Source organism: Thunnus thynnus, chromosome 13 (assembly GCF_963924715.1).
Source record: "Thunnus thynnus chromosome 13, fThuThy2.1, whole genome shotgun sequence".
In the NCBI taxonomy this organism is placed as follows: Eukaryota; Metazoa; Chordata; class Actinopteri; order Scombriformes; family Scombridae; genus Thunnus; species Thunnus thynnus.
In genome coordinates this window covers 2,163,871-2,191,599 of record NC_089529.1, presented here as the reverse complement: position 1 = coordinate 2,191,599, position 27,729 = coordinate 2,163,871, and the positions used below count along the sequence as shown (strand labels likewise).

Genomic DNA, 27,729 nt, shown 5'->3' with positions numbered 1-27,729 from the left:
AAGACTTTGCCATGAGGATAAGTTGATTTCACAATAGATTGAAATGTTATTCACCCCCTTGACTTTATCTGTTCTCAGCATGAGCTCTTATTTTATCTTTTTTTTTTTTTTTTTTTTTAGAGTTTTGTGTATTTGCCTGAGCAATGTCTGCACAAGCCTGTCTGTGGTATACACATACACTCACACTAGCTAGAATTGTAATGGTTACCTAATCCGTCATGGGGTCATGCTCCAGGCAACCCTGCAGCTTTGTAGTGTTGTGTGTGTGCGTGTGTGTGTGTGTGTATTGCTATTTTTAACATTTATAGTGGTGCAGCTTCAATGTGCTGCAATAAACAGTTTTCCTCAGTCACACTGCACAGGTGACTTTTGAAACCAATGTGGCACTGCTTTAAAACTACAGGTTCATTTCTGTCTACAAAAGGCTGTGGCGACACTGTTGTCTGAACAAAAATCATGATGAGCACAATAAATTAAATTAATAAAAATTCAGATTGCACGCTTGGAAAGTAGTGCCTGCTTTGGATCGAGCCACACTCGAGCATAAATTATCACATCTACAGTCAATCACTGATCCATTGATTTGGTGGAGACAGAGCTGAAAGAATGAACAACACTCATTTCTTATCTTTAGTCGGCTTGATTTTTTTGCTCTTTGAGATTAAATCAAACTCTCCAATTCAACCTGCATTGTTGTGATGGAAACTGGAAATCATCCTGATATAAGGACTCAAAAGTCAAATACACTGTTGGCTGGGTCCTTGAAATTGCCAGATTATAGAAGCACTCCTCGACTACTTGACGGTTTTGTCGAATGTGTACAGGGGAAAAAAAACCTTCCCACCTTCTGCTGTTTCACTTAATCAGTGGGGAGCGGACTGTGATGAGGTGAGTCAGATGTAAAGGTATTATCATGCAGACAATATTAACAAATGCAGCTCTGTCACATAATTACAGTGTTTGATTATTATATTTATTTATATATGTATTTGCCATAGCTGATTCTATTGTTACCAACGAGTCTCGAGTGCATTTTTTACTGTTCATATCGCCGAGGTCACCTGTTGATGATTACATAACAAATTATATTCTCTAACTGTCTGAATGCATTACAGTCATAAAGGTGATACAGTTTGCAGAGAGGAAATTTGTAGGGTCAGAAAAAACCCTTACTGCTCAGTTAAAGAAATGTTGTGGGTCACAACAATGCACATAAGATAATGACAATGGCAGCTTAGGATATGACATTCCCACACACATGGTATGGTAGCCCATGAGTGGATGCTATATCATGTGCATTGAACCAGCGTTTTAAATTCCCCCATCTGCTCTTTGTTGACATTAACCCACTAGAGTAAATATTGTTCATGCTTGGACCATATGTCTCTATAAAGCTATGGGTAAATGTGTAGACAGTCTACAGACTATAATAACATGTGTTACAGATCTCATCCTAAACACTTCAAGTAATTCAGGCATATAAAATAATTACCAGGATGAAATTACAATGGCTAGACATTGTAGTGTAGCTGCATTACACTTGCTCTGCAGCTCTAAGGTGAGGGAATGGAAACATAACAGTGGCAGCTGCTTATAAAGCAGAGAGTGCAGCTAGATGCTGAGAGTGTAGAGCAGACAGTTGGTGCTGCTGTTTGCATCAGGTAGGACATTGTACCAGTCTTTCTACACACTTTAAAATTCAAGACATGGATGATCACATTATCACCAGCTGTGTGAAGGAGCAGCATCTGATCACTTTGTCTAAAAGCCGTTATGATTTTGACCTGGAAAAAAAAGAAACAGATGAAGCTTGTGGTGCAAAGATTGTGATGTTAGGTGATTTAAGTTTTCAGCAGACCTTTCTCATGCTGGACACTTTATCATAATGGCTAGACCCAATTTCAGTGTGTCGGTGCCAGGTCTTGGTATTGTGCTTGCTGGCACACTCACAGTAAATGGAGCAGAACCATCATTAAAAGCAGAGTCAGCAATTCTACTCCAATACACTTTCTGTCAAATTCAGAGAATATCTCCTCATGGTCTGCTAGCTGTCCGTTGTAAACAAACCATACCAGACAATCAGCAGCAGGGGGTGTTCATACTCGTGCACAGGACAGAGGGAAGTTGAATGGTGGGGATGGGCTGGCAAACAGGAGAGAGAAAGACTGTGGCCAATTCACAGAAAGTGTTTCCTCATGGAACAGATACACTTTCATTTTAGTAAATGTATCAATCCTTCCTGTGGAGCCAACATGCAAACTATTTTGGTTCAGTAAATTTCTGCTGTCAGTCAGCCTGGTGAAGGCAGTTTGTCCGGCCGCTGTCCTCTCAGCTCTCCAGGAGCTGCAGCTGACAGAAGACAGCTCCGGCAGATAGAGACGCTGAATGCAGGTCCAATGAGAAGTGTGGAGGCTGCAGAGAGGCGGAGAGTGTGGATGGACTGTTGTGCTCACATGAGATTAAATTTTTTTTCCGCTCGTGATAATGTGTGAGAGGAACAGAAGCGACTCTAAAGCTCATGTATCGCTTTGTATCCCGACATATTTCTCTTTTGGTCGTTGCCATGGCCATGAACGCCCATGAATTCGGGGGGTGGAGCTTCTGAAGGAGCATGAAGGGAGGGGTGTATTTGTTTAGGTGTCTAGTTCAGATATCAACAGTCTTTCTACAGAATGACTGACTCTACCTTTAATGTCATGAGTTACACCCGTGCCAGTCCTGCTAGACAAAATGTAAGAAAGGTCTATGGATCTACTTGTCACATTAAAAAAAGGTTTTCATTTCCTCAACATTGCAACATGCTGCTCTGATTAATTACAGCAAAGTGAACATATGATGTGATCAATCAGTCACTTGCTGAGCTGAATCAGACAGATCCTGATGCACCTCATCTCATCATCAATGCAATCATTAGATGACAGTTTAAACAGTCTCCTCACTCTTTAAACACATGGTCCTCTGTGTGCTGAAGCGCCACTGCTCATTTTTCCTGAGGGTTAACGAGGCTTATTTTATATTTCATAAAAATGTATTAATTCCTTCTGATGTTAGCAGAGGTGCTCTTTATTTCAGGTGAGGAGACTCCACTTTAAAATACTGCACACCAAAACACTTTGGACTAACACTGTTACACATAGGAGCAATGCTAAGCAAACATGAATCTGAGTTTTGAATCCCTGTCACAATGCCCCTCTTTGCAAGTGTATGAACACGTGTGTATGAGCAACACATTTTGCTACAAAGGTGTAGCTGTCGAATTAAAGATGGTTGTTGTTGGTAGTTCTGGGGAGTGTGCCCATTAACAAATGCCACTTAAGGGCCCAAAAAGGGCAGAAAGAGTAGAGATAAGGACTTCTAATAAGGTCTGCTAATTACTCATGCTATTCAGGCTCAGTCTAAAAGGGCTTTGACAGCTGTGAAATATTAGACTTTGAGACAGGGAGAAGGCAGGTACTGTAGGTTGAGAGACAGTTTAGATGGAGGAATGGATGAGGAGAAGGAGGGAGGATAAACAGCAGAGAGGGGAAAGAGATGAGTGATGAGAGTGACAGAGAGCTCTGGCAGTTGCAGTTAAATGTTCAGGCCTGCTAAAAACAACCATTCTTGAATGATTGGGGGAGCTATTCTAACCATTAAATAAAATTACTTCATAAAAATATGAATCTGAACAATTTGGTTGGTTTAAGTGAATTGCACTCGGCCAATTTGTTCTCCATCAAATCCTTGTAATTACAGCCACTTAAAGAAAACAACAGCAAATTAGTCGGCCCTCGTGTGAACGATGTAGCTCTCAATGAGTAACAGACAGCTTCTTTAAAGCCTAAACTGCAGTGGCCTCCTTACACCAGTGTTCATTTCTCTGACATTTATTGTGACACATTATGTGCATCAAGCATTTCTCTTTGACTAAAATGAGACACTGACAAGATGAAATGGATGTTAGAAAATGAAAAACTGCGACTCCATCTCAATGTCAGCGTTGTTGATAAAGATGAGACAACAATGGATGTGTGGAAATACAAGCTGACAAAATCTCATCATATTATGTTAGTACAAAAAAAAAAATAAAATAAAATAAAAAGATGAGATGAAAATACATACATCGTTTCCCATCTTTATCTTGACCTCTCCCATCACAGCAAACTGAAGACGTTCTGCTGGGAGGACACAGCACTTTCAGTCTCGCTCGTTCTTTCATCACTTACGAGAGCTCTCTGCCGCTGCTGCAAACAAATTTCCTGTGCTGTGACCAATTTCTGAGATCATACAATGTCTCTATGTGTCGCCAATCCAAATTGTAGTTTGAGCATCTGAATTAATACATCAGTAACTAAAGCTGCACACTAAAAATCACCGGAACATTTTGACTCAGTTTAGCTTAATATAGCACAGACACAATACTGAGTTAACTAAATACAAAGCTGTTGTTTTGACCCAGTGTCAGTGTTTTATTTCATTGTTGGGTTATTTATCTAAACTAAAATATGTTGATTATGAGCCAGTGTTAGACACTGAATATTACAAAATGATGCTAAACTGGGTCAAAACAAGCCTTTGTCTGGGTGGTTTTCTATTCATAGCTACCCAGTATTGTGTTGGTGCTATAATGACCAAAATTGGGTACATTTTGACCCAGTGATTTTTACTGTGTAGATTAAAATGTTTTGCCAACTGCTACTAAAAATGTATGCAAATAAATATGCAAAGGATTCATTCTTTAGAAATCAAACAGAAAACTGATTTCTAACTGTCTTAATAATAGATTTTTTATTGAAGTCATGAAGTCAGTTGTGGCTCTAGGCCAAAACTCAAAGAACTAAATGTAAAATAGCTGCCATAATAATCTTTAGCATTAATGCATTTTACACTGATTGAAATGCTGGAATCTGATCAGCAGTGTATGTGATACTGGATGCAGGAACAAATAAAGGAGCATATGGATGCTGAGACATAGTCCTGCAGCAATCTGGCCGACCTGCAGTGCAACACACACACACACACACACACACACACACACACACCTCGTCGTTACAACCACACGTGTGCATCAAAAGGAGAACCTCTCTGATGGAGATGTACAACAACGGCAGCCGATTCTGAAAGACAAATCAAGTGACAGATCCCCGCAGCAGATGACAGATCCCGACTACAATGAGTATTGGCTTTATTACACAGGCCCCTGTTGAAACACAGTCTGGAAATTAATTTTATGCCTGATTTAGTACATGTTGGCGCTTGAATGCACCTATGGCTGATATCATCAACATCCGAACCACTTCATCTCGCACTGAGTCTCACAATGTGAAAGAGGAAATAACAGTTTTTTCTTAAGGTGACAGGGAGTCACATGCTTAACCGAGTGGCGGGTTCAGCCTCATGAGCCTTTTCTTGCACGGTAATTTGTCATAACGGGACATGAGGCTTCCCGAGTACGTCATCAGTGAGCATTTATTTTCTTTTTTTTTGCTTTATTTTCTCTTTTGGGTGGGTGGGTAGTGTGTTGAAAATGGGCACTGGACCACTTGGCCATTTTCATATTTGTGTAATTGGGGATGGAATATTTGTCTTGTTAAAGGTCAACGGCTTGGCTTCCATCTTTTTAATGAAAAGACATTAAATGCTCGGGCTCCCTTTATTGGGGACACTGAAAATTGATGGGTGTGTGTGAACGGACAGGAAAACACAACAATGTTTAATGTTAGTTGGAAGGTGCAACTTTACAAGGATTTGCCAAAATAACCAACCAGAATAAAAATGTACATGTGTAAGGTACAATTTTTAGCTGATACTTTCAATCGCACCTTCAGATCTTTTTGGAGCAAGCTGGAATTTCTTTTCTGCATATTAATGGTATTTAAAAAAGACACCATGAGAAAAAGCCACCTTTTCAGTTTAAACTATGTGCATAAAAAGAAAGCTTAGGTTTTAAGTGAGAAATGGAGCAATATGCATATGCTTTATACTTCTAATATTCGTGTCAGATGATGTTTGAATTTCCAGAGCTGCGTTAGCTTTTTGTCACTATATCATTCTTAGAGTTTACACATTGAAATTCAAATGAAAGTATATCATTCCCTGAATTAGGGGGATCTGAGCTATAAATAAAAGTGTTCAGTCTCATGGGAATTCAAAGCAGTTCATAACAGACTCAGGTTGAGTTTCACAAACCATTTGCAGTCAGTCAAGCAAATCTCTAGATGAAAGGTTAAATGATGACAGGTATCTTTCCCGCTTTGATTCCTTATAGCTCCAGTCAGTAGAAGAAGTATAAAGGTCTTCTGCGTGAATTCAGATTAGGAATTTGCTTTGAGCTTATCAGTTTCAGGTATATCCAGGGCAGATTTTGGGGCAAGATGATTAAAATAATGGTTTTTTTTATCAACTTTAGGGCTTGAGAGTAGAATACAGGGTTATATACATGCAATGTTCACAATTACTTTTCCCTTAGATACTAAATATCTGGGCTTTTATCTCTACGTGCCTTTCTATGTCCTTCAAACTTACAGGACCTAGAATTTTTTTACACCTTCTGGTCTGTTTGTTGAACAGACCAGAAATTGCTGAAATTGATCTATGATGAGCATCACCAAAACAAGTTTGTCATTAAGTCGCTGTCATGTGATGATTAACATTTTCTGTAGCATAAACATGTTCATGTTCATGAACTGATAGAAAAGCAGGACTTATTGGCTACTCAACAGAATACCTTTTCCATTCTCTTATGTCACAAAATCCATGTTAATATTCACCCAGTTCAGTATTCAGTTCCAATCAGCTTTCAAGTAAAATTTGAAATCCAGGCATTCCATCCAAGAAGAGCAAAGCAAGACTGTATGTTTTTGCTTAATTTGATAACTATCTGGGGGGGGGGGGGGGGTCATGTTTGTTGTGTCTTTTGTCTAGGCTGCATTTTGAATAATCACATAGTACAAACTGAAATCAGCAAATAACCCAGTGAGAACACACCCACCGATCCTCGAGTGAGCATCCAGTGAGCAGCCTTTTGCCAATCACATCATTTGTTCAGGAACGTAAGTGAACTACACACAAGAGTTCCCTCTGTTCTCCTCACAGCCAAGGTTAAACTGACTGGAACATCCACTGCAGGTGATTAATGCACGGAATAAATGTCAAGCTAACTTATTAGCCAGTTAGGGAATAATACGAACCTTTAATATGAAGGATGAGTCCATTCAGCTGATAGTGGCTAGTGTATGAGCTCCGTACCACTGACTGTTGAAGAAAAATTCATGGGAGTAAACTTTTTTTTTTTTAATTTCCTTCTGTATGTGTGAACAAGTGATGTGTTTTAAGCACAAAAATGATTTTATAGTTTACAGTGTAACAAATAAGTACCTCATGGCATCCATTACATTACAGTAAAAACACTGCAACCCAGGACGTCGTTGTTTAATCTCCTGATCCGCAACTTTAACGTCAACTCATATTTTATTTGATAAAATAATACAATATCATTTCCCTTCAGAAAGACCAATGCACAAGGTGACTTTGACAATCAAGTAACTGAATAAGCCTATCATATTTGAGTTATTTCCCTCATTGAGAGAAACACAGACGCTGAGAAATGCCGATGACAAGTCGCATTAGACTAAAACGCTATTGATGTACAAAGGCAGGAAGCTGCAGCATTGTCTGTGTTTATTGTGATGTACAGGCAGAATGAGACAGTGCTCAGACTGCTGGAGAATATCTTCCTTTAGCTCAGACACAGTTCATTCTGCTTCCCTCTGGCAAATTTTTTATTCATGCTAGATCTACTGTACTTTTTTCAGGCAATTATACTACTATTGTAATTGAGTGCATTCAATTAGCCAACACCCTAGCAGTCTAAATTTGACCTCATACCAGCCTTTCAGATCCTGCAGTGAATTGTCTTAAGCTGTCGTCTGTGGGTGTCTCAAAGTGAAGTCACAGCTACCCATAATCCTTTAAGTCAAAAGCATCTCGCTACTGCAGTGGCAGATTAAATCAAACAATTAGAACGTTCAAGAATCTTTTGATATTATCCTTTCAATCCTGTTCCACCATAATATTTGATGCTGCTTAATATCATGTCCCCAGGGGAAAAAAAATTAACTTCTATTAGAGGCTATTAGTGCTTTAATATGCAATTGCTCATTACGAATTAAAAGTCAATTTCACAAAGAGGGTACCAACATGCCTGCAATCTGTGCTTCCGTATATTCAGAGCTTTAACTGCTCAGTGTGCTGTTCTCCCATCTCAGTCGGGCAAATGTGGGCTTTTTCAAGTCATAGCCCTGCAGCTAAATTGATCTTTTGAATTTAACCATTCCAACAAGGTCACACAGCACTTTGAGATCTTTGTTTATCTTTGTAAATTAAAAGCTCAAAAAGCAACTTACTTTTTTAATAAAAACTACTCAGAGAGTGAATCTAGCAGGACAAAATTGTCACAGGGTCAATTCAAGGACAGAATGAAGTTTGTTTTTTCTCCTTTCTTGGTTGATTTGGTTTAATGGACAGGGGCTTTAGTTTAGCACAAATACAAAAAGACTGCACAGCACAGTCTAAAATGTACTAATTTTGTTCAGTGGTACATATGGTGTAAGGCAAAGGTGTTCATAGTGGGTTTTTCATCATCTTCTATTATGGAGTGAACACTTTCAAAATGGTTAGCACAAACCTCTTTACAGTATGTCATAGCTACATATTGTCAGGCTAATTTCACTGGTAATTATACAGTCGGGGAAATGTTGTGCTTCTGATATTAATTGAAAACTTACACAACATTGCACATTGATATTGAGCAGTGTTAATTGGTAGATGATTGAAATGAAAGTTACAACTGGTTTCAAATCTGACTTAGTAAGCAGTATTTGTCAATGACTCCACAGTTGCAGCCTTTAGACAAATACCTTGCAAACATTCGTCAAGGATTATCTGGCTTTCAGTGCAATGTGAATCATGCTGATACACTCTAATACATCCTATATTTTCAGTCAAAACCATTCATTAACGTTACAACAAGCTTTTGACAAAACTACAAAATACCTCTCACAGAAATTTAGAGATGAATTCACAGACAAGAAGTTGTCTTTCAGAGTTTTATTGCAATATTTAGTCAATCATTTGCAAATGGACCTCTGAGTTCATTGGGCTAAGAGATCTGTCATGTGGTTCAACACACACAAGCATGTGTCACAGAACATCTCATATTTGTCATCCTAATAAGTGCCTTATAATCATTGCACATTGTTCCTTCTATTTATTCATAGCTTTATCTATCTTCCTTCCTTAGGGGGTTTCCTTCTCTGCCTCTGTCTACTGAGAAGCAAAAGTTGAAGCCAAATCCCACAGCTCGCTTTTGTTAACTTATCCACATTTGTCAGGAACCAGCAGTGGAACATGCTCACACGAGAGGCAGAGAAGACAAAGTAATATATTGTTGACAGTAAAACATAAGACAGATTAACATAATCTTAAAACAATAAACATAAGAGTATAATCTTCCATTTCAAACTCCAAATTAACTTTTTCAGCCAATAGCAGTACCCAGTATACTACATTCTGACAACCTGGCCCCCATGCAAATACAGGTAAAAAAAAAAAAAAAAAGCTTCCTGCATTTCTGCCCTGAAATTAGAGCACCTTATCACGTCCTTGTCACGTTATGGCATGGATGAAAAGCTCATTTTCAGTCAATTGATGCACTGACCTGGCTTAATAAGTCAAAAGAGACAGATTTGCTAACTCACTACTGCCCGGACTCTCCTAATTATCCTGCTTTCACACACATTAGCTGCATGATTCATTGGAATTCAGTCAACTTTGCGCCACAGAGAGCTAAACTTTGAGGGTCATAATTGCAGGCAGGGTTGCTTCACATCACTTATCTGCATGGAGTGGGGTTTAGTTATATCTGTATTTCATGCTGGCTTGCTTGAGAACAAATTTTTTTTTACTGCTGACATTCATTTGATCTGCAGTAAAAAAAACAAACAAACAAGAACAGTAAAGACTCAGGGTGACACACTCACATATTCTTATTCTCTGCACACAGTGCTGCATTAGGTTACTTTGTGACCAGTCCCCCGTAGCAGAAATACTTACACTAACTGCCAAGGCATAATTTAGCCAACTACTTTGAATTTCTTTTGAAGAGGCTTGAATAAGCCTCAGAATCACTACCAGAACATATTCAACAAGCTACGGTCTATGCTAACACATCAACTAGGGGTGCGCCCCAATACAAAGACGTTATTCGCAAAGCACAAATAGTGGGAACATTTATTTTGTACAAATACTTTTTAAATTATTTGTTTTCGGGAAGGAAAACAAAAACATGTTATATACCAGCATGCAGGTCGGTTACATCGCTCTCTCAGTGTCTCTCTTCTGCTCCGTTATTACGTCTATCAGCAGGTCTCAACGAGGGGAGTCACATCCACCCGCTACATGACGCACATTTCCTTATTTGGACATCACTCCGGGAGTTGGGAGTGTTCCCCAGAGATAAAGTTGAGCTACTGACACAAGCAAAGTGCTCTCCATAACCTGTTGTTCCCCTTCTACCACTGATTCATCTATTACATATCCAGAGATCTCCGCCTTTCTAAACTGACTTTCCAGCCTGTGCTCTGCTTTGAGTGCAAAAAGAAAGAAAAAACAGCTCCTGCATTTTCAGCTGCTTGGGAGTGGTGGTTTGTGCACCAGAGACCCATCAGAGCGGCTGCAGTTCCTACTGTTTGCTGACAGAGGTCGATAGAAGTCATGCATTACTTAATGCATCTTTAAAGTGCACAAGAAGTGTTGCGTGTCATTTCCTGTCGCACACAAAGACAGCCTTGTTGACCCCATCTTTTTTTTTTTCAAGGAGAGCGCCTCTCATATGAGTTCTCTTCATTTCACTGTGAAAAGGCAAAAAGGAGAATGGACGTGGAGAAAGTGAGGCAATGACACTCTTGATGTTTTCACAATCACCCTGCATGCCAGGTTGGAAAACAATGAAGTGGAACCAGACACATTAGCACTGCTCTGACCTGAAGCCCAGGTTATAAGACACACAGTCAGATCATTTAGTTTATTTGAACTGGACACATATCCTCACTTTCATGTTACTGTACATTATCATTGTTTTCTTATCTGGAAGGTTTAACTGCTTTAGCTGAGGCCTGGCTCAGAAAAACAGTGCTTATTGTGAAAAGACAGTTTCAAATGAGCCTAACAAACAAGAAGGAATATTATTATATTTCTATAATCACATGACAGACAATGTGTCAACTATCCAAAAGATTATCAATGTTATAGAAGAAAAATAAGGAAAAAGTAGACAAAGTTGCAAAAATAAATGTTTTTTATGATTGTATGTATCAAGTCATGTAGGTTCAAGTCCAGTGCAAGTAATGTGAACTTTCTTTGTATCGTGAGGGCTGAAACTTAATTTACAATATGTAGAGGATGTAACGAGACAGAAACACTTTTGAGGAATCGAATACAACTCCAGCCTCATCAGCAAGAAAACGAGATAATTTGCATTTCCTTGAAACTAAAGCTCAGTTGCAGTTTGCTACTGGGTATGAATAAACTATAAAAAATCCTTGAGACAGACTGTCTGCCTGTGTCTAATTGTGTCTATTTCTTATATTTTATATTAGTGGAATTCAAAGAGAGAAGAAATGGTGAAAATGCTTCTCATGAGGCGACAGCCATGAATCAAAGTTAGTTTTTTTTAAGTGCAGTGCATTAAAAAGCACATTTTTCAAGCTACTAGAAAAAAAGATTTTAACACATTTAACACATTACACATGGGAAGAAATAATTGCTGAAAACGTGAAAAGAATGTGAACTATGTTGTACTGAATTGCGGAGTTAGAGCGTTAAACTGTTTTTCACCATTTCTGTGTTCAGGATTTTTTGGGTGGGCCTGAAATGGTGGTTCTATGATGTAGAGGTGTTACTAGCATGACCCCTCCCCAACTATATAAACGCTTAAAAATTTTCATCGAAGATAACTGGGATTCACTTCAGATAATCTGCTGTTACTGGTGAATGGGGCCCTTTTCAGTCAACGTCAGCGCTCAAGGAGTTATTTTAAACCCAGCTGAAGCGTTCGTTGACGGATGGAGCCGTCAGCAGCTTCAGCTTCAGGTCGGCTGTGCGGTTAAGAGGTCCCTGGTCAGAAGGAGAGTATTTACCAAGCAGCACTTCACAAAAAAGCACGGCATGAGAGGCAGTTGCTCCAAGGGTGATGGCCATAATGAAGCCACTTTTTTAGCAGAGAAAACGTTAAGTGCACCAAATTCCATTGAAAAAAAATGATGATTGGTGATGGATTTTTTACTGCATTTTTACTGCAACAAGTCCACATTTACCAACAAAATATGTGCCAAATTAAACAGTGGCTCTTAACTTGCTTGCCTTAGACCCACAAACAAGCCTATTTTAAATTGTGTATCTTTATACAGGAGTTTGGTATGAACGTTGTTAACTCATTTTTCGACCTACCTAAACCTAATTCTATATACTTGGCAAATTTATCATTCAAATTTGGCTGGGTGACTAATAACACATTTTTCTGTGATGTGACAAACTCAGAACACATATTTATTATTGCTCTACATGTACTTTAAGAGAAAATGTAGGGGAGGAATTCTGGAGAAAACACTGAACTTCAATCAGACAGACTGATTGAAACTTTGGTCCAGCATGAAGTGAAGCTAAGCCTGACCAGGACCAGGCCTATGTGGAGGGATACGTTTCCATGGTGACTAAATCAGACTAATTTCAACGTCCATTATGACACTGAATTTCCTGAAAATAAGCCTGATTTACTTAAATAAGCCTGGTTGAACTGGTAATCTTGCTTTATGAAACACCCCAGCTCTTTGTGGTTTGGCAGAGGTATATTATATGAATATTAATGACACCTTTAATGTAATATGTATCAAATCTAAGTCATGAATATGCATAGAAAAGAAAAGAAAAGAACGTATGCAAATCCAAACATACCACACATTAGTCTGTTCGGAAGTATTTCATTCAATATATGAACAATAAACATAAGTATCCAGTATATGACATACATGACAGCACAAACTGTATCATAAATATTTGAAAATGTTTTTCACACATACTATTCAGAAAGTCTAATATTAATTATTATACTTAATTAAGGCTTGATTGCAAGCTTGTGGATCTTATCACACATCTCCATTTATTTCCCAAGCCCACAGAAAATTACCTGGGTTCATTACAGCTAATTTCTTATCCCATATCTCATACAACTGTTCCAGTGCTGTAAGATTAAAAGCAACAGAGTCTGTGTTGTTACGCTAATCAGCTTCAGACGATGGCATCATTATTCTCTTGTCATCCAAGGAAACACATTTCCACATACAGGGGGTCAAGAGAATATCACAAACACCTTGCAATATTGTGTGATGCAATTCAACGTAATAGCTCTGTAATGTATCCCACTGATAACCTCTAAATAAGACTGTGAGTTAGTTAATTTGTATTTTGAACATGTAAAAATAATTAAAAAAAAGATAAAAACAAATCAAGAATAACAATAAAATTACATTAAAAATAAACCTATACAACAAACTCAATAAACAAATTCTCATAAAGAAAACAAATTAAATATATTTATTCCTACCCCTTCCTCAACTACTCATCATATATACAATTTATGGACAGGTGTAGATTCAGCTCTGTGTGTAAACCTTAGTGTTGGTGAGGGGCTACTTGTAGTCTTTGCCTATGTTGGTCACACCAGCTGTGTTTGACATGATTTGTGGGACATTGTTGATGTGTTTGCAACTGATGCACCAGCATTAGGAAAGGCTCGCTGGCCATTCTGTACATCTGTTTGTTTCTTTATGTCACCCTAACAATGGACACCGTTAATGAATGAATGAATTAAATGAATGAATGAATTTACTGGTAATTAACTTCATATTGCTAAGCCAGGCTTTCAGGCCTGTGGCAGTCACACCCCCCCCCCCCCCCCCCCCCCCCCCACAGTCTTCTACTGAACAGGTGTGGACTTACTAGACTACGGGGAACAGAACTGTTGTAAAAGTCTTTCTGTGTTCATCTTTCTGTTCCTCTGTAGCTTCTACCTGAATCCTATGGTTTTGAGTTTAGCTTCACTCCTTTGTTCTTGTTTGTTCTGTTAACTGATTGCTTTCAGCCATATCAGAGCTGTGCTAAATTACTGCTGATGCAAATAAACACTTCCTACTGCTGCTGCTTCACATTAAAACCTTTCCACCAGTGAACCATCAGCTTTTATTGTGAAGCAGCTATAAGAAATGCCATGTGTTGATCACTGAATTAGAACGTCATTAGTGGTGGAATTTTTCAATAAAAATACTTCTTCACAGCAGCGGATCAGTTTTAAATATTGCAGGGACGGGCAGTACAGTCTAACAGCCGCAGTGTGCTGTTAGATGAACAGCTGCAGATGGTGGTGCGAGTGAAAAACACTCACACCATGTAAGCACAACTTGAATGGACGCAGTTGCTCATGGCTCAGCTCAGCAGCGGCACTATACATCACAGCTACAAAAGCATGTTACACAAATGAATCCTCAAAACTCACGACAACGTGATGCAAAGCACAAATTGCAGGAAAGCAGTGGTCACAAGTAAACCCTCACCAACACTGATTGAAGGACACTTTACAGCTCATTGTGCTTCACTACAGCGTCAATACCACGTCACTGAATTAATCTCTCACATGGTCTCAACAAAATGGTACAGTATGGCCTTCGCAAAGGTAGACTTGATTGCATCCTTTGCACTATAAATAATACTGCTGTTACATACTGTAAGTACTTCACATTTATTTTTTTCAAACCCAACCTTTACAGAAAATGCTGCAGCATCTCTTCAACTATAGGTCAGCACTCAAAATAGTGCCTGATCTGTTCACTGTTCATCCACGCATAAGGACATTCTCAGCTGGTTTTAACGAGCCTGGGAGCTAAATTAATGCTTTGTGGTTGCTGGGACAAAAAAGTTGAAGTATCTCTGCTCTAATGCCCGATGGCAATTGTGGCCCAGCTGGCTCCTGGGTGATTGCATTCATTCAGAGCACCTTAATCACATACCCCAGAGGATACTCACCTCCTTGCCTCACACTAAATAAGCCTCGGTGTACAGCCACCACCAACTAACAGCTAAACAGAAAGGTGACATCGCCCCCAGGAAGAAAAAAATGACTGCTCTTTTTCAGAACCTGCTGTGGTAATCTGTCTCCCCAGCATTGCAAATCCACACCCCAGGGGGAAGAGAATTGGTGCTGCTATGTCTCCACACCTACAAGACTGATATCATTGACCAATCAGCACGTACAGTCTTTCTTTCCTGTGAGCTGTGGTCGCACATGTCCCATTGATTAAGCCTTTGTCACACCTTGCAAGTGTGAGTGCAAGGTGCACTGTACCACATATAGTAGGTGTATGAAAAGTTTCAAGGCTTCATGTAGGTGGTGCATTCACCTTTAGAGACTACTCTTTATCTCAGGTACTGTATATCTCCACAGTACCTTATGGAGCACTGACAATGAGTGTAAAATGAATGAGCTTCCTCTCACAGTTAAAATGCATAAATACTCCTATCCAATTTCCTGAATCCTTCATGCGCATAGATATTATTGCAAGGAGAGAATTGTGACAAAGTGAAAGTTAAAGAGCTTTCTGCAACAGTAAGTTGGGTAAGGGATGTGCCAAATGTAAAATGCACTGAATGCTGTGCAGTTTTTGTACCCAGCATGCAACTAGCCACAACTGTTGTTTGTAAATCCATGTATAAAATATAATTGAGCAGCCAATAGGGGGTGGGGAGGTCGATCTATTATTAGCCAGGGTAGGTTGGAAAAACAACTTGACATTTATGTATCCATATTATCTGAGTCTTCAGCTCCCTCACATTAGTCACATTAGTATTCAGTTGTTTTCTAAACAGCTCCATCTCCTCAAATTTAGAATTTCTGTGTCATAACACTGGAAACAAATGAGAGATGTGCTGCTTAACTATTATTTGTGCCATAAGGATTTGTTTTCAGGTGAAGAGGACAGTGTTTAACTGAAAAAAGCAAACTTCTAGAAATATGCAGAACACCAGAACATTTTTTTGTCTAATCCTAAACATGTTCAGATTAGGTAATTTCATATTTCTCAGTGCATTCTTGTTATAAGGTATGGAAGGCACTGATGGGAAATAGTTCCATATTAAAGACTGAAGATGGTTGTATGACTGTAGAGTTGGTCGTGTGGGGGCTGAAAATATTGTACACTGACAATAAAGCAATGTGTCCATTAAATTTGGGATTAATTAACCTGAACAATGAACTTAGACTGATGTGAGCTGTCCATGTTTGTTTGGTTTTAAGGCAGTCCTATATTATTAAGCTCAACATCGGAATATCAGATTTGAGTTTCCCAGTGGGAATTAAGATTTGACATAGACACTAATTACACATCGCAAACTAGTAATATACTTTAAAGTCCCATATTTATTAAAGTTCCCCTCCACTTAAAACTTATTGTTACTACACTTGGATGTTTGACCTTCACTGTGCAGAATGATGCATGTGCAGAGTTTGACACTAAAGGATGTTTTCACAGGGGTTATGTGTTTGTTAGGACACAACACTTTATCAAAACCTGGCAACCTCACCACAAGACTTCAAGAAGCTGCAATCAGTCACTGTGTCTGGGTGTTGTTTATCACAAAAATAGTTCCAGAAACTTTCCCTAAAACCACAAATAATCATTTTTAAATCTCTGCTGTTGTACCAGATAACAAACGTGTTAATAAGTGAGCTTTAGAGGTGTTTGTAGGTGTACTTTTGAATTTTGGAATGAGCCAGGGTAGCTTCCGGTCTTTATGCTAAGCTAAGATAAACTCTAACACAAACTATTCCTTTAACTTAAATTTGTGAATAAAGTAGGATTATTGTTAATCCCACTGTGACACTGAGGGGACACTTATAGTTTTCAAGACCATACGTTTTGGACCACAATACAGTGAATTAATTGCTCTTGTGCAGGGTAAGAAACATGGTGTTGTGGGCTGACGGCTTTGAAAACATTCCTTTGGGATTCAATTCAGACCTTCAATGGTGTACCACGTTTTCGGTTGACTGACTCCACAGCGTGGTCAACCTCTAGTCCCATCCCAGCATCATTAAAACTGATACTGAGCGGCCATAACAGCTGGCCAAAGAAAAGCAATCAAAGTTAGTGGAGCAAGAAAAAGCTTCACATTTTGCACTACGCTTTAAAGAAATAATGCATAGAGTGTGAGTGCAATTTATTTTAAATCCTCAGGCTCTGTGCTCCGACGATAACAATAGAGACTATATATAAATGACAGTTTGTAAGTTGTTTAACATCCCCTGTGTCCCTGCCTGTAAAATATCACACCTCTTCCTCTATAACAAATCTAAAAGCAGCAGCAAGATGAAAACCCTCTGCAAATCAGACCACGCGTGAGGCTTCTCCTATTATTCATGATGATTGCAGCTTTGACCTGTGCTCATCTCGTGCTGAAAGCCACCTTATTCTAACTTCACTGTTACTGATCTTAACAGTCCACCTCGGTTGAGAGAAGTCTGAACATAACACTGATGATTCAATTAAAAAGAGGCTCAGAGTAGCACGTAGCCTGACCAAATCTAATGAATTTTTAAGAGACCCAGCTCAGCATGACAATGTTTGGTGAGCAAAATTCTTTTTTAATTTGTGGCACAAATCCAGACTCTGGAATAGCCTGATCAATAATTAAATAGAACTAAAATCCCTTACTAATTGCTCTTTATTGATCATATTCCAAACCTAGTAATTATCTTGTAAGATATTTGCCAGAAGACATCTTGAGGTTCATGCTGAAATGATGAAAAGCACAAATGCATAATTGCACAGGCTTAATTATCAGCCTTTTAAAAGAGGAACGGCTCTTACATTCATCATTATTTTGTTATTTCCATGATTCCAAAAAAAAAAAAAAAGATTGAGTGTATTACATGACAGAAACAACCAACTGCAAGGCAGTCCCAGAAGGGCAAGAAACACTTTTCACTATGTCTCCGTCTAGAGGTTTAAGCCTTTGAGGTGAGGTATCAGACTAGATAAGACCAGTTGAGTTAAAAACAACAGGATTTTAGCCAGGTACAAGCCCCTGCCTTATTCAGGATTGAGGATACAGGTGGCTTTTCAACATATATAAAATTATTGTTTCCTGCAAACTTGAAATTGTGACTCGGCTTTTGTTAAATTTGGACTCATTTCAAAAAGGCCATGCAAAGGCCATGTCTGAGACCGCCTGGCTACAGGCTTAAAGTGTTTAAATAAAGTTGAGATTTACACCAGGGTCTCTGTGTAGTAGACATTCACTGAGCACTGACCCATCTTCACTACTAGCCCAGTTATTGTCTGGCAAGCTATCACTGACCTTAGTAGTAACAGATCATAGCCAAGCAATGAATGATAACTCAATCTCCCCTTTGAAGGGGCACAAACATCACGACAGGGATGTGACCTTCAAGCCAGTGAGATAATACTGAATTTTTCAAAAACTGCTTCAATTATTCATGACACTTTGCTCTCAAACATTTCCTTCACCAGCTCTGTTGGTGCTAGGTAGCTAAGCTTATTGGAAGCCCCTTTTATGAACTCGTTGTATTATTCATCAGAGGGTGTCCCCATCCACATTCTAATGCTGCTGAACGCAGCCCCAGTGCAATTACATGACAAATATCTTAATATGTACTTGGCATAGCACAGACTACATGCCCAGATGTGTGCACATTTGCTCTCTCTGACACACACACACACACACACACACACATAATCATATGCATACGTAACTGTTAGGCATGTACAACACACACATGCTTTATGCAACCCTTCAGGGAAATATAGAGCTATTATGCTTTGACAACCCTTGTGAAACTGCAAGGGCACGGCTATACAAAGAGACACATGCATGCAAATATTTCTTCATCTTGAATACACAGTGCTACACCGTCATACAGTCACATTGCAGTTGCCACCTCTTCAGTTTCCTCTGCTGATTTTCATTTCAAGCTTACCTTGAGCTTTGGGAAATTTATTGTCATTCTCTAGCAGATATAAAGCCATCACAGACAAGCAATATCCTTGTTTCTTTTAAGCTGTCACCATATTTGATGGTAAGCTGCCATCACTGCGGTGTTTTTGTGTTGCACTTCCAAGAGCTCATCCAGCTGATGTAACTTTTGGATTATTTCTTGGATTTTCTTTCATTTCTTATTCATCTCAATTCTTATTAATATTGCTGAACATGCTAACCACACAGTTCTTCTTCAATTTACGATATTTCAAATTGTTCCCTTGCGTATGTTGTCACTCACAGGAACAAACTGGCCTGCACCATGATTGGTGGGGTGGCACTGATGATGTTTTGTTCAAATCAGGTAGCAAAGGTACTTTGGTATTCATCTCACTGTAGCATGACACTGTGTCACATCTAAATACAAACACAAGCACAAAGAATAACCTTGAAGTCAGCACACACACACCAAAGATCACTTTAGCTTTTGCGTCTTTCACTTTGATTTAAAAAAAAAAAAAAAAATCTAGTAGAAAAATTGAAATGCCCATAAGAGTTTAATTTTGAAATGTGATTAATGCAGAGGTTGCACTGGTAGATTAGTGGGTGAATATTACAAATAATGTCATCCCCAGCTGCTTGAGGGATGTATAGGCTCATTTTCTTTCAGCTGATTACAGTTTTTCTCAATTGCTTTGGCACATTTCTCTAAACATTTTTAAAGTTCTCAGCACTGAAGATGCATTTCCCTTAACAGCTCATAAGTACAGCAAAACACTATAGTTAACCTGCAAAAGGCTGTAACGCCCCCAAATCCTTTCATTCATGTTTCAAATCCTTTGACACTGTGTAAAACCAAGGTGGTCAAAATGTTTAGCTGTTTTGTCAGAACCACAGTGGACTCTGGAAGTGTGTTCCTCATGTCCTACTGTAATTTCTAAACAGTCTTGTCCTACCTGTTTTCACTGACACTGAATGCCTACTGCACCAGACTGTTGTTTTTCTTAAGCTAACTGACTGCTATTGTGTATCAAAGTGAATACTCTTCAGACACTGATTTCAAGAGTGCAAGGTTTCACTTTTCACCAGCCTGCGGAGGAAACACCGGGACCATCAGGATGTGATAATCTGTGGAGGTGCAGCAGTGTTCTTCTTTTTGGTTTATAACAGTGGTTGGCAACCAGCGTATTAGGTGCATTACTGCCACCCTCTGCTTCGGACTGTGGACCAAAGATTAAATCCTACACATTAATCCTGTCTGTCTAATGAACTCAAAGAAAACTACTGCTCCACCCACTTGGCAGGTTCATTAAAGTTTTAATGCTGAGCCCCTGAACTCCAGTCTTCCTCAGTTCTTCCCTCATATATTGTCTTTCTTTTTATATCATTAGTACAATCTATGATTATATGTGTAATAGTCTCCTCAGCCACGTGGAAAAAAATATGTGCATATATCGGCATTAGCAATCAGCAAAAATGAGAATCAAAAAGCTATCTTGTTAAATAATCGTGATCTCAATATTGACCAAAATAATCGTGATTATGATTTTTGCCATAATGGAGCAGCCCTAGCACCACGCTGCACTAGGATGGTGTTTTACAGTAAAAACCTAGTAGGGCATGTCCTTGTGTGCCCCCAGTTTCACAAAAATAGTGTTTTGAAGAAAATATTTAATAGTTTTGATGACCTGGCTATACAGTAGGAATCACAATTTTATCATATCCATTAAATAGAGGCTCACAAAACAGATTGAAGTACTATTGACTTGTGAGAGCATGTGGCCAGTCTGTACATACATACAGGCTATCAGTAGAAGACTTGTCAAACACATCACATCCTCATATCCCACTATCACACAGGATCTTGGCTTTCTCATGTGGCCACATGATAGTTAACATAATGAGAGCAGCAGCATTAGTCCTCTGTCAGTGTCTACACAGGATGCGTTCAGGGACAGTACTGTGTGTATGTCACCCATGTTTTAGCAGCACTTATAAAGCACCTTACAATCACTACAGCATGTGTAAAAAAATTGAAGAAAATAGACTTGAAGCATAGAAATACACTAAAAAGCATGACTAGCGAGTGAAACACGCGCCGTCACGCAGCTTGTGTAGCTGTATTGAGTCAAATAGAAGCGTATCTGTTCTGTGAGACGTGTGTGAGACAGACGACTGAAAAACTGATGTGCTACTTGTGTAGACTAACATTGTACAATAAAGGCAAATGTCCCCATATAACAAATCCAGAACTGCTCATGTGTCATCTATCTCACATATGATATTTGCAATAACCAAAATCTTTTGGCATGCTGCAGCTGTCCCTTACAAGTCTCTGCTGCAACGTCGTCACAGCAGCATGTTGGCTCTGTCCTCTCTGTCTATTCAGCTATCTCCACCTCTCCCTCTGACCAAACTACATATACAGTGTACTTTCTTTTCCCTATGTGAGACTTGTCCCTGCTCTATATTTTGCATGTGAGGATTTACACAATCAGCATACTGGCGAAAACATTTGAAGGCTAATACAGTTCATTAGAGAAATAGTCTAAATCATTTCGATGACCAAGACCAACTCAATGCATCACTGGGTCAGTTAAAGATACAGTGCTGCTTGAAAGTTTGTGAACCCTTTAGAATTTGCTCTATTTCTGCATAAATATGACCTAAAACATGATCAGATTTTTACACAAGTCCTAAAGCTAGATAAAGGGAACCCAATTAAACAAAGGAGACAAAAATATTAAAGGTATTTATTTATTGAGGAAATTTGTCTTACTTATTTGTGGGAGGCAAAAGTATGTGAACCCTTGCTTTCAGTAATTGGTGTGACCCCCTTTTGCAGCAATAACTTCAACCAGACAGCTCTGCACATCGGCTTGGAGGAATTTTAGCCCATTCCTCCTTACAGAACAGTCTCAACTCAGGGATGCTGTGGGCTTCTTTGCATGAACTACATGCTTCAGGTCCTTCTACAGCATTTCTTCAGGATTAAGGTCAGGAGTTTGACTCGGCCATTCCAAATCATTAAATTTCGTCTGCTTTAACCATTCTTTGGTAGAACGACTTGTCGTTTAGTGTCGTTGTCTTACTGCATGACCCACTTTCTGTTGAGCTTCAAATCACAGACAAATACCTTGACATTTTCCTGTAGAATTTGCTGGTACAACTCAGAACTCATAGCTCAATCAATGATTGCAAGTTGTCCTGGTCCAGAGGCAGCAAAGCAGCCCAAACCATGATACTACCACCACCTTGTTTCACAGATAGAATAAGGTTCTTATACTGGAATGCAGTGTTTGTCATCACCAAACAGAACGCTTCTCATTCAAACCAAAAAGTTTGATTTTGGTCTCATCCATCCACAATATTTTTCCAATCACCTCCTGGCTTATCCACATGATCTTGAGCGAATAAGCCATAAACAGCAGAAATGTTCTTTTTGGAAAGTAGTGGCTTTTTCCTTGCAACTCTGCCATGCACACCATTGATGTTCAATGTTCTCTTGATGATGGACTCATGAACATCGACTGTAGCCACTGCAAGAGAGACCTTTAGTTTCCTTGATGTTACCCTGGGGTCCCCTGTGGCCTCCTGGACTATTACACGCCTGCTCTTGGTGTGATCTTTGTTGTTCGACCACTCCTGGGGGGGACGATAATGGTGTTGGATGTCTTCAATTTGTACACGATCTGCCTGACAGTCGACTGGTGGAGTCCAAACTCTTTAGAAATGTTTTTTTCAACCCTTTCCAACCTGATGAGCATCAACAACTCTTCTTCTAAGGTCCTCAGAAATCTCCTTTGTTTGAGCCATGACACACTTCCACAGACCTGTGTTGTGAAGCTCAGAGTTTGACAGTGAAGACCCAGATTTCTCTTCTTTAAATAAGGCAGGGCCTCCCAGACTCACACTTGATTGTCATCCCATTGATTGAAACACCCAACTCTAATTTCCCCTTCAAATTAACTGATAATCCTAGAGGTTCACATACTTTTGCCAAACACAAATATGTAACATTGGATCATTTTCCTCAATAAATAAACAAAGATTTTGGTCTCATTTGTTTAAATGATGTCTCTTTATCTAGTTTTAGGACTTGCATGGAAATCTGATCATGTTTTAGGTCATATTTATGCAGAAATAGAGCAAATCTAAAGGGTTCACAAACTTTCAAGCATCACTGTATGTATTTGGATTCTTTGTGAAAGAAATAACAAATTCATATACTGTTGTGAGTAAGTGCCGACTTGAGAATTTCACGCAGTAATTTAGATTTCAACAACTGTGCCAAACAACTGAGGAAAACTGGAGTGGGTAACTCCTAAAGTCACCCTCCACTCAAAAATGTGTTTTGCTTATTGCTATTTTACTTAAATATTGTTCTCTTCACTGTGCAGAGTTTGTTTTCACATTCATCTACTGAAGGAGGGAAGTTTCTCTGTGCTCTCATTAAATCTGAGTTGTGGGCATGTACCTATGAGCATGATTTGTGACATCACAACTAGTTTTGAGCAAATCAGGGTAGTATGCAACTTACACAAGTGTGATGTGGAAATGTGAGGCCTCCAGTGCACATACTGTACACTGAGAATGGGCTTTATAATAAAGTAGGACACATCTTATGTCTAACAGTTAAACATCTGGAATCCACAACTGGGAGGGGATCCACAACTGCTTGAGGAATATATATGGTCATTTCCTATGAGTCATTTACATAAACAGGAAGGAAATATGCATTCCAAAACAAAAGCCTCATGCACTAGGATTTTGTTTACATCTCTGGTCACCAAAATTTCACCTCCATCATGGGCCCCCAGTTTCACAAAAATGGAGCCCAAGGTGCTCTGAAGACAATATTTAATAGCTTTGATGACCTAGCTATACAGTAGGAGACACTGGTTTGTCACAGCCATTAAAGGCTAGCAAAAGAGATTTTTAAATGAGGAAAAAAACACTTTAAGACCTCTATGTAGAAATAAAATACATGTTTGCTTTATTCAAGTTATTCTGCTTTTGGTCAAAATGTAACCAGAGAAGTACTATTGACTACGGTGAGCATGTGACAGGCCTGTAGGAAGACCATGAGTGTAAGACATCTTCTCCTCACATTCCCCTCTCATGCAGCACTCTGGCTTCCTCACACAGACTTCTCAGAGCAGGAAGACACTCTATCTGAAGCAGCCTACGTTTACTCAAGCCACTGATTGCCAACTGAGGAGATCCTTGTCTCAGTGCTCCCCATCAACTAGATCAAACGAGTAAATATTCTCATTCCGAGGCTCTCTCTCTCTCTCTCGCTCCTCCCCGCCCAGAGCACTCCGCCATCAGTCAGCCCAGGGCCATTCAGCATCTAACGTTTGACATAATAAGCTTCATCGCTGGTATGGTTCCTGTGATCATGACAATGATAATGCCGGTGGTAATATGGTTTTATGAGGCCTCTCATCCTCCCATCTGCTCTGCTCTCCTCTACAGCTCTGGCTGCCCAGGACTCCATCTGAACTCCCTCCCTCCGCCATCTGGCCTCTTCTGCTAATCCCTCCTTCAATCCTTCTCCCTGTTGTTCCCCATTAACTATCCCCATTACCGCTATCTTTGATTGATTACTTCATTGACGTGTGTTTACTGGAGGGATGGATAGATGGATAGATAAAAATGAAATCAATTTAACTGCATAATATCCATCATATTAGATGTGGGTGATGCAGACTGGTGGATGCAATATAATTTTTAATCAAATTTGAGTAATGGTTTTATGTAATTGTTACAAAGAAGAAAGTTTGTTTGTATAGATCCGTTCAAAACCGATGTTACAAAGTGCTTTAAACACCTCAAAAATAAAAACAAATGCATTGATCTAAACTTCTGTGTTAGTATCTGGGGACTGAATCAAGAGAAGCACAAACCCCAGCAGGACTGACCTTGAATCAATAGAATAAAAGAAAATTAATAAATAAAAAATTCATCCTGAGCATAGAGTAGGAGAACTGCTACTATTAGTCTCTCACCTCAACTCAATACACAAACACTATTTACACATTGCCTGTTTAATGTTTTCATGTTTTTTTTTGTTTCGGGTTTTTTTTTTGTTTGATTTTCTTTTTTTTTGGTCTGGTTTCCTGCTTTTGCTTGGAAATGTATTTACCACATCAATAACAATTCAGCTGTGGCACTGGAGGTTTTAATGAGCAGCTTGCTTTAATGGGGAGGGGGCTGACAGAATAGTGCCCTGCTATGGATGGCAAGCCATGTATAGAATGACTTCATTAAGCTCTGAGCAGTTGCCAACTTACAGCAGCAAAAGTTCGTTAATGTCTTTAATGAGACTGGAAATACACATCCAACAGTATTGACATGTGGAGTGATTGCTGCTCCCGTAGGAGAGCGAGTGGAGTATCTCAAAGTGACGGCGGACACTAGCAGGATGTAGAGGCGTTTTCCCTGCAGGATGAGGTGAACTAGACAAAGAAAAAGTTTGTTGAGATCTCTGCCCTTATAGTTTGCATTGAGGAAAAATTCCTTACTTCACTAATTATGCCTGCAAATAGCAATTTCTTGTTTTGTTCCAAAATGAAAAGGACTAAAAACTTATTGGTAATCAAAGTGCATCATGTCAATACATGACTTCTAAGTCTATGTTTGGAAAAGAGCCATGTTTTTAAAATGAAAAGGTTCCTTTTTCACTGTTTTCTCTTGATTTAGAATGTGAAAGGTATCCTCAGATAATCTTGTAGCAGCTTCCTTTTGTAAAAAGTCTACATCAACTGTTTGCTAGACAAGCTGCTGTCACAAACAGTCTTAGAGTGTAAGCCACACAAACAAATCCCATATGACTAAATATATTTCAAAGCAAATGAAAGTGTTTGCCAAATACTGTAGATGTTCTTTTTTCCATCTCTCATAAGAGACACCAAATAAACACTTAAATGCTTGTCAGCTATGTGCATGTAGCGAACATAAAACTAATCAGCATGCGTGGTATGACTGTACTAAGCTGCATGAATCACACATTAATATATTATGTGTTAATATCACAGTGGATAGGGTTTTCGGTTTTACACAGAAGAGATTAGATAAACAAATGGACAGAGGTTAAAACAGTAAAAGATTGTGTTTTTTGTCATTTTTTATCTTATTGATTTTGAATAATTTGTATGGACTGTCAGAGTTTAGGAACAGAGCAGAAACATTAGCCTGCAGCACCATGTCCATCAAAAAACAAACTCAGGTTGGTTAGTCAGAGGTGAGACTCTTCACTCCTCGGTGTCTGTGTGCTGCTAAAGATCATTACTGTGTAGAGCACTTGAGAGAAATCACATCATTATGGAGCACAAATTCAGAACTGTGAATTGTTACAGGTGGACTGGACAGTCTGTCCTTGTTTTTCTGGCAGTCCAGATGAACCAGAGAAAGATATGTTAGCTTATCATTTCAGCTTTAATCATAAACCCTGTGGCAAAATAAAATAAAAAGACACACCAACAACTAGAGAGGAGCAACCACAGCACAATTACAACAGCATTTATATGAAACCCAGTATCACCGCAGTTCATGAAAGGGTCATGAAATTTAACTATAGACTTGTGTACGTGGATGCTGATTTTACAGTTTTGTCGTCACTCGCAAAATTTCAATCTACTGTATTTCAGTTGGAAGTATCTTTTGTGTCATTTGGGACTTGTTTTATTCTCATTAACTATAAGCACTACATTACTCAACATTTAGTCACAAGATTTTATCCTTGTTTTTATTTCTTTATCTCTAAGTACAGTCAATGGTTGGCATGCCGGGAAGTATTTCCCTCACTGTTGACTTTAATGACATCCTCAACATTTCTCAACACAAAAACACAAAAGTATCCTTGACAACTCAACAACACGTTTGGTTAATGTTAAGACCATCAGTTTTAATTATTTCACCTTCAATTCTGAGAAATCAATTTTTCTTCTGTCAGTTTTTGATAGCGGAAGCAGCTACATTACCCATGAGCCTCATCGACCGTTACTATGGAGACAGAGACAGTCTGCTTCACTTTATGTTACAAAACGTTTATTTACTATTATATCTGCTATTTACTTTTAATTACTGAATTTATTCCAAACAGATTAAGTTTTTTGTGAGCAGCTGGTTCAGAATTAGTCTCTCACACACAAACACAAACAAGCTGCTTGAACACAGTTTGAAGCACAACTGACACTGATCACCAACCCAAAAGCCCATTTGTAGAACACTAGCTAAAATATCTGAAATAAACCAACATCTATACTTTTTCTTAACAGTGCAGTGTAATTACTAGTTTGGCTGGACTAGTCGGTGGTGCTGATTTGTATCAAGCTGCTTGGTGCGGCTCTGTGGAATTGTAGTTTTTAGAAAATCTTAGTGTTTATCCTAGAATTGAAGTTGTAAATACTGAATTGGGAGTACACTGAGGAGTTTAAGGGGATGGAAAACACATTTGTGTAATCAGATTTTAATGATCTAACTGTTAAATGGGTGAAAATTAATTTTAACCATATTTTACCCATATCTGACAGCGACCCCAGCTGTTGACTATACTCATATGATAACTGAAGTCAAGAGCTCTCTATAACAGTTGGTCCCATGTCTACAGCCCTTTTTGTTGCTGAATTATAAGCCTTCAAA

At 38.9% G+C, this 27,729-nt stretch overlaps 1 protein-coding gene across 1 annotated transcript in view; it reads right to left on the bottom strand.

The window, feature by feature from the left end:
* Positions 1-27,729, bottom strand: part of ntm (neurotrimin) — a 447,933-nt gene that overhangs the window by 255,649 nt on the left and 164,555 nt on the right. The window lies entirely within an intron of this gene.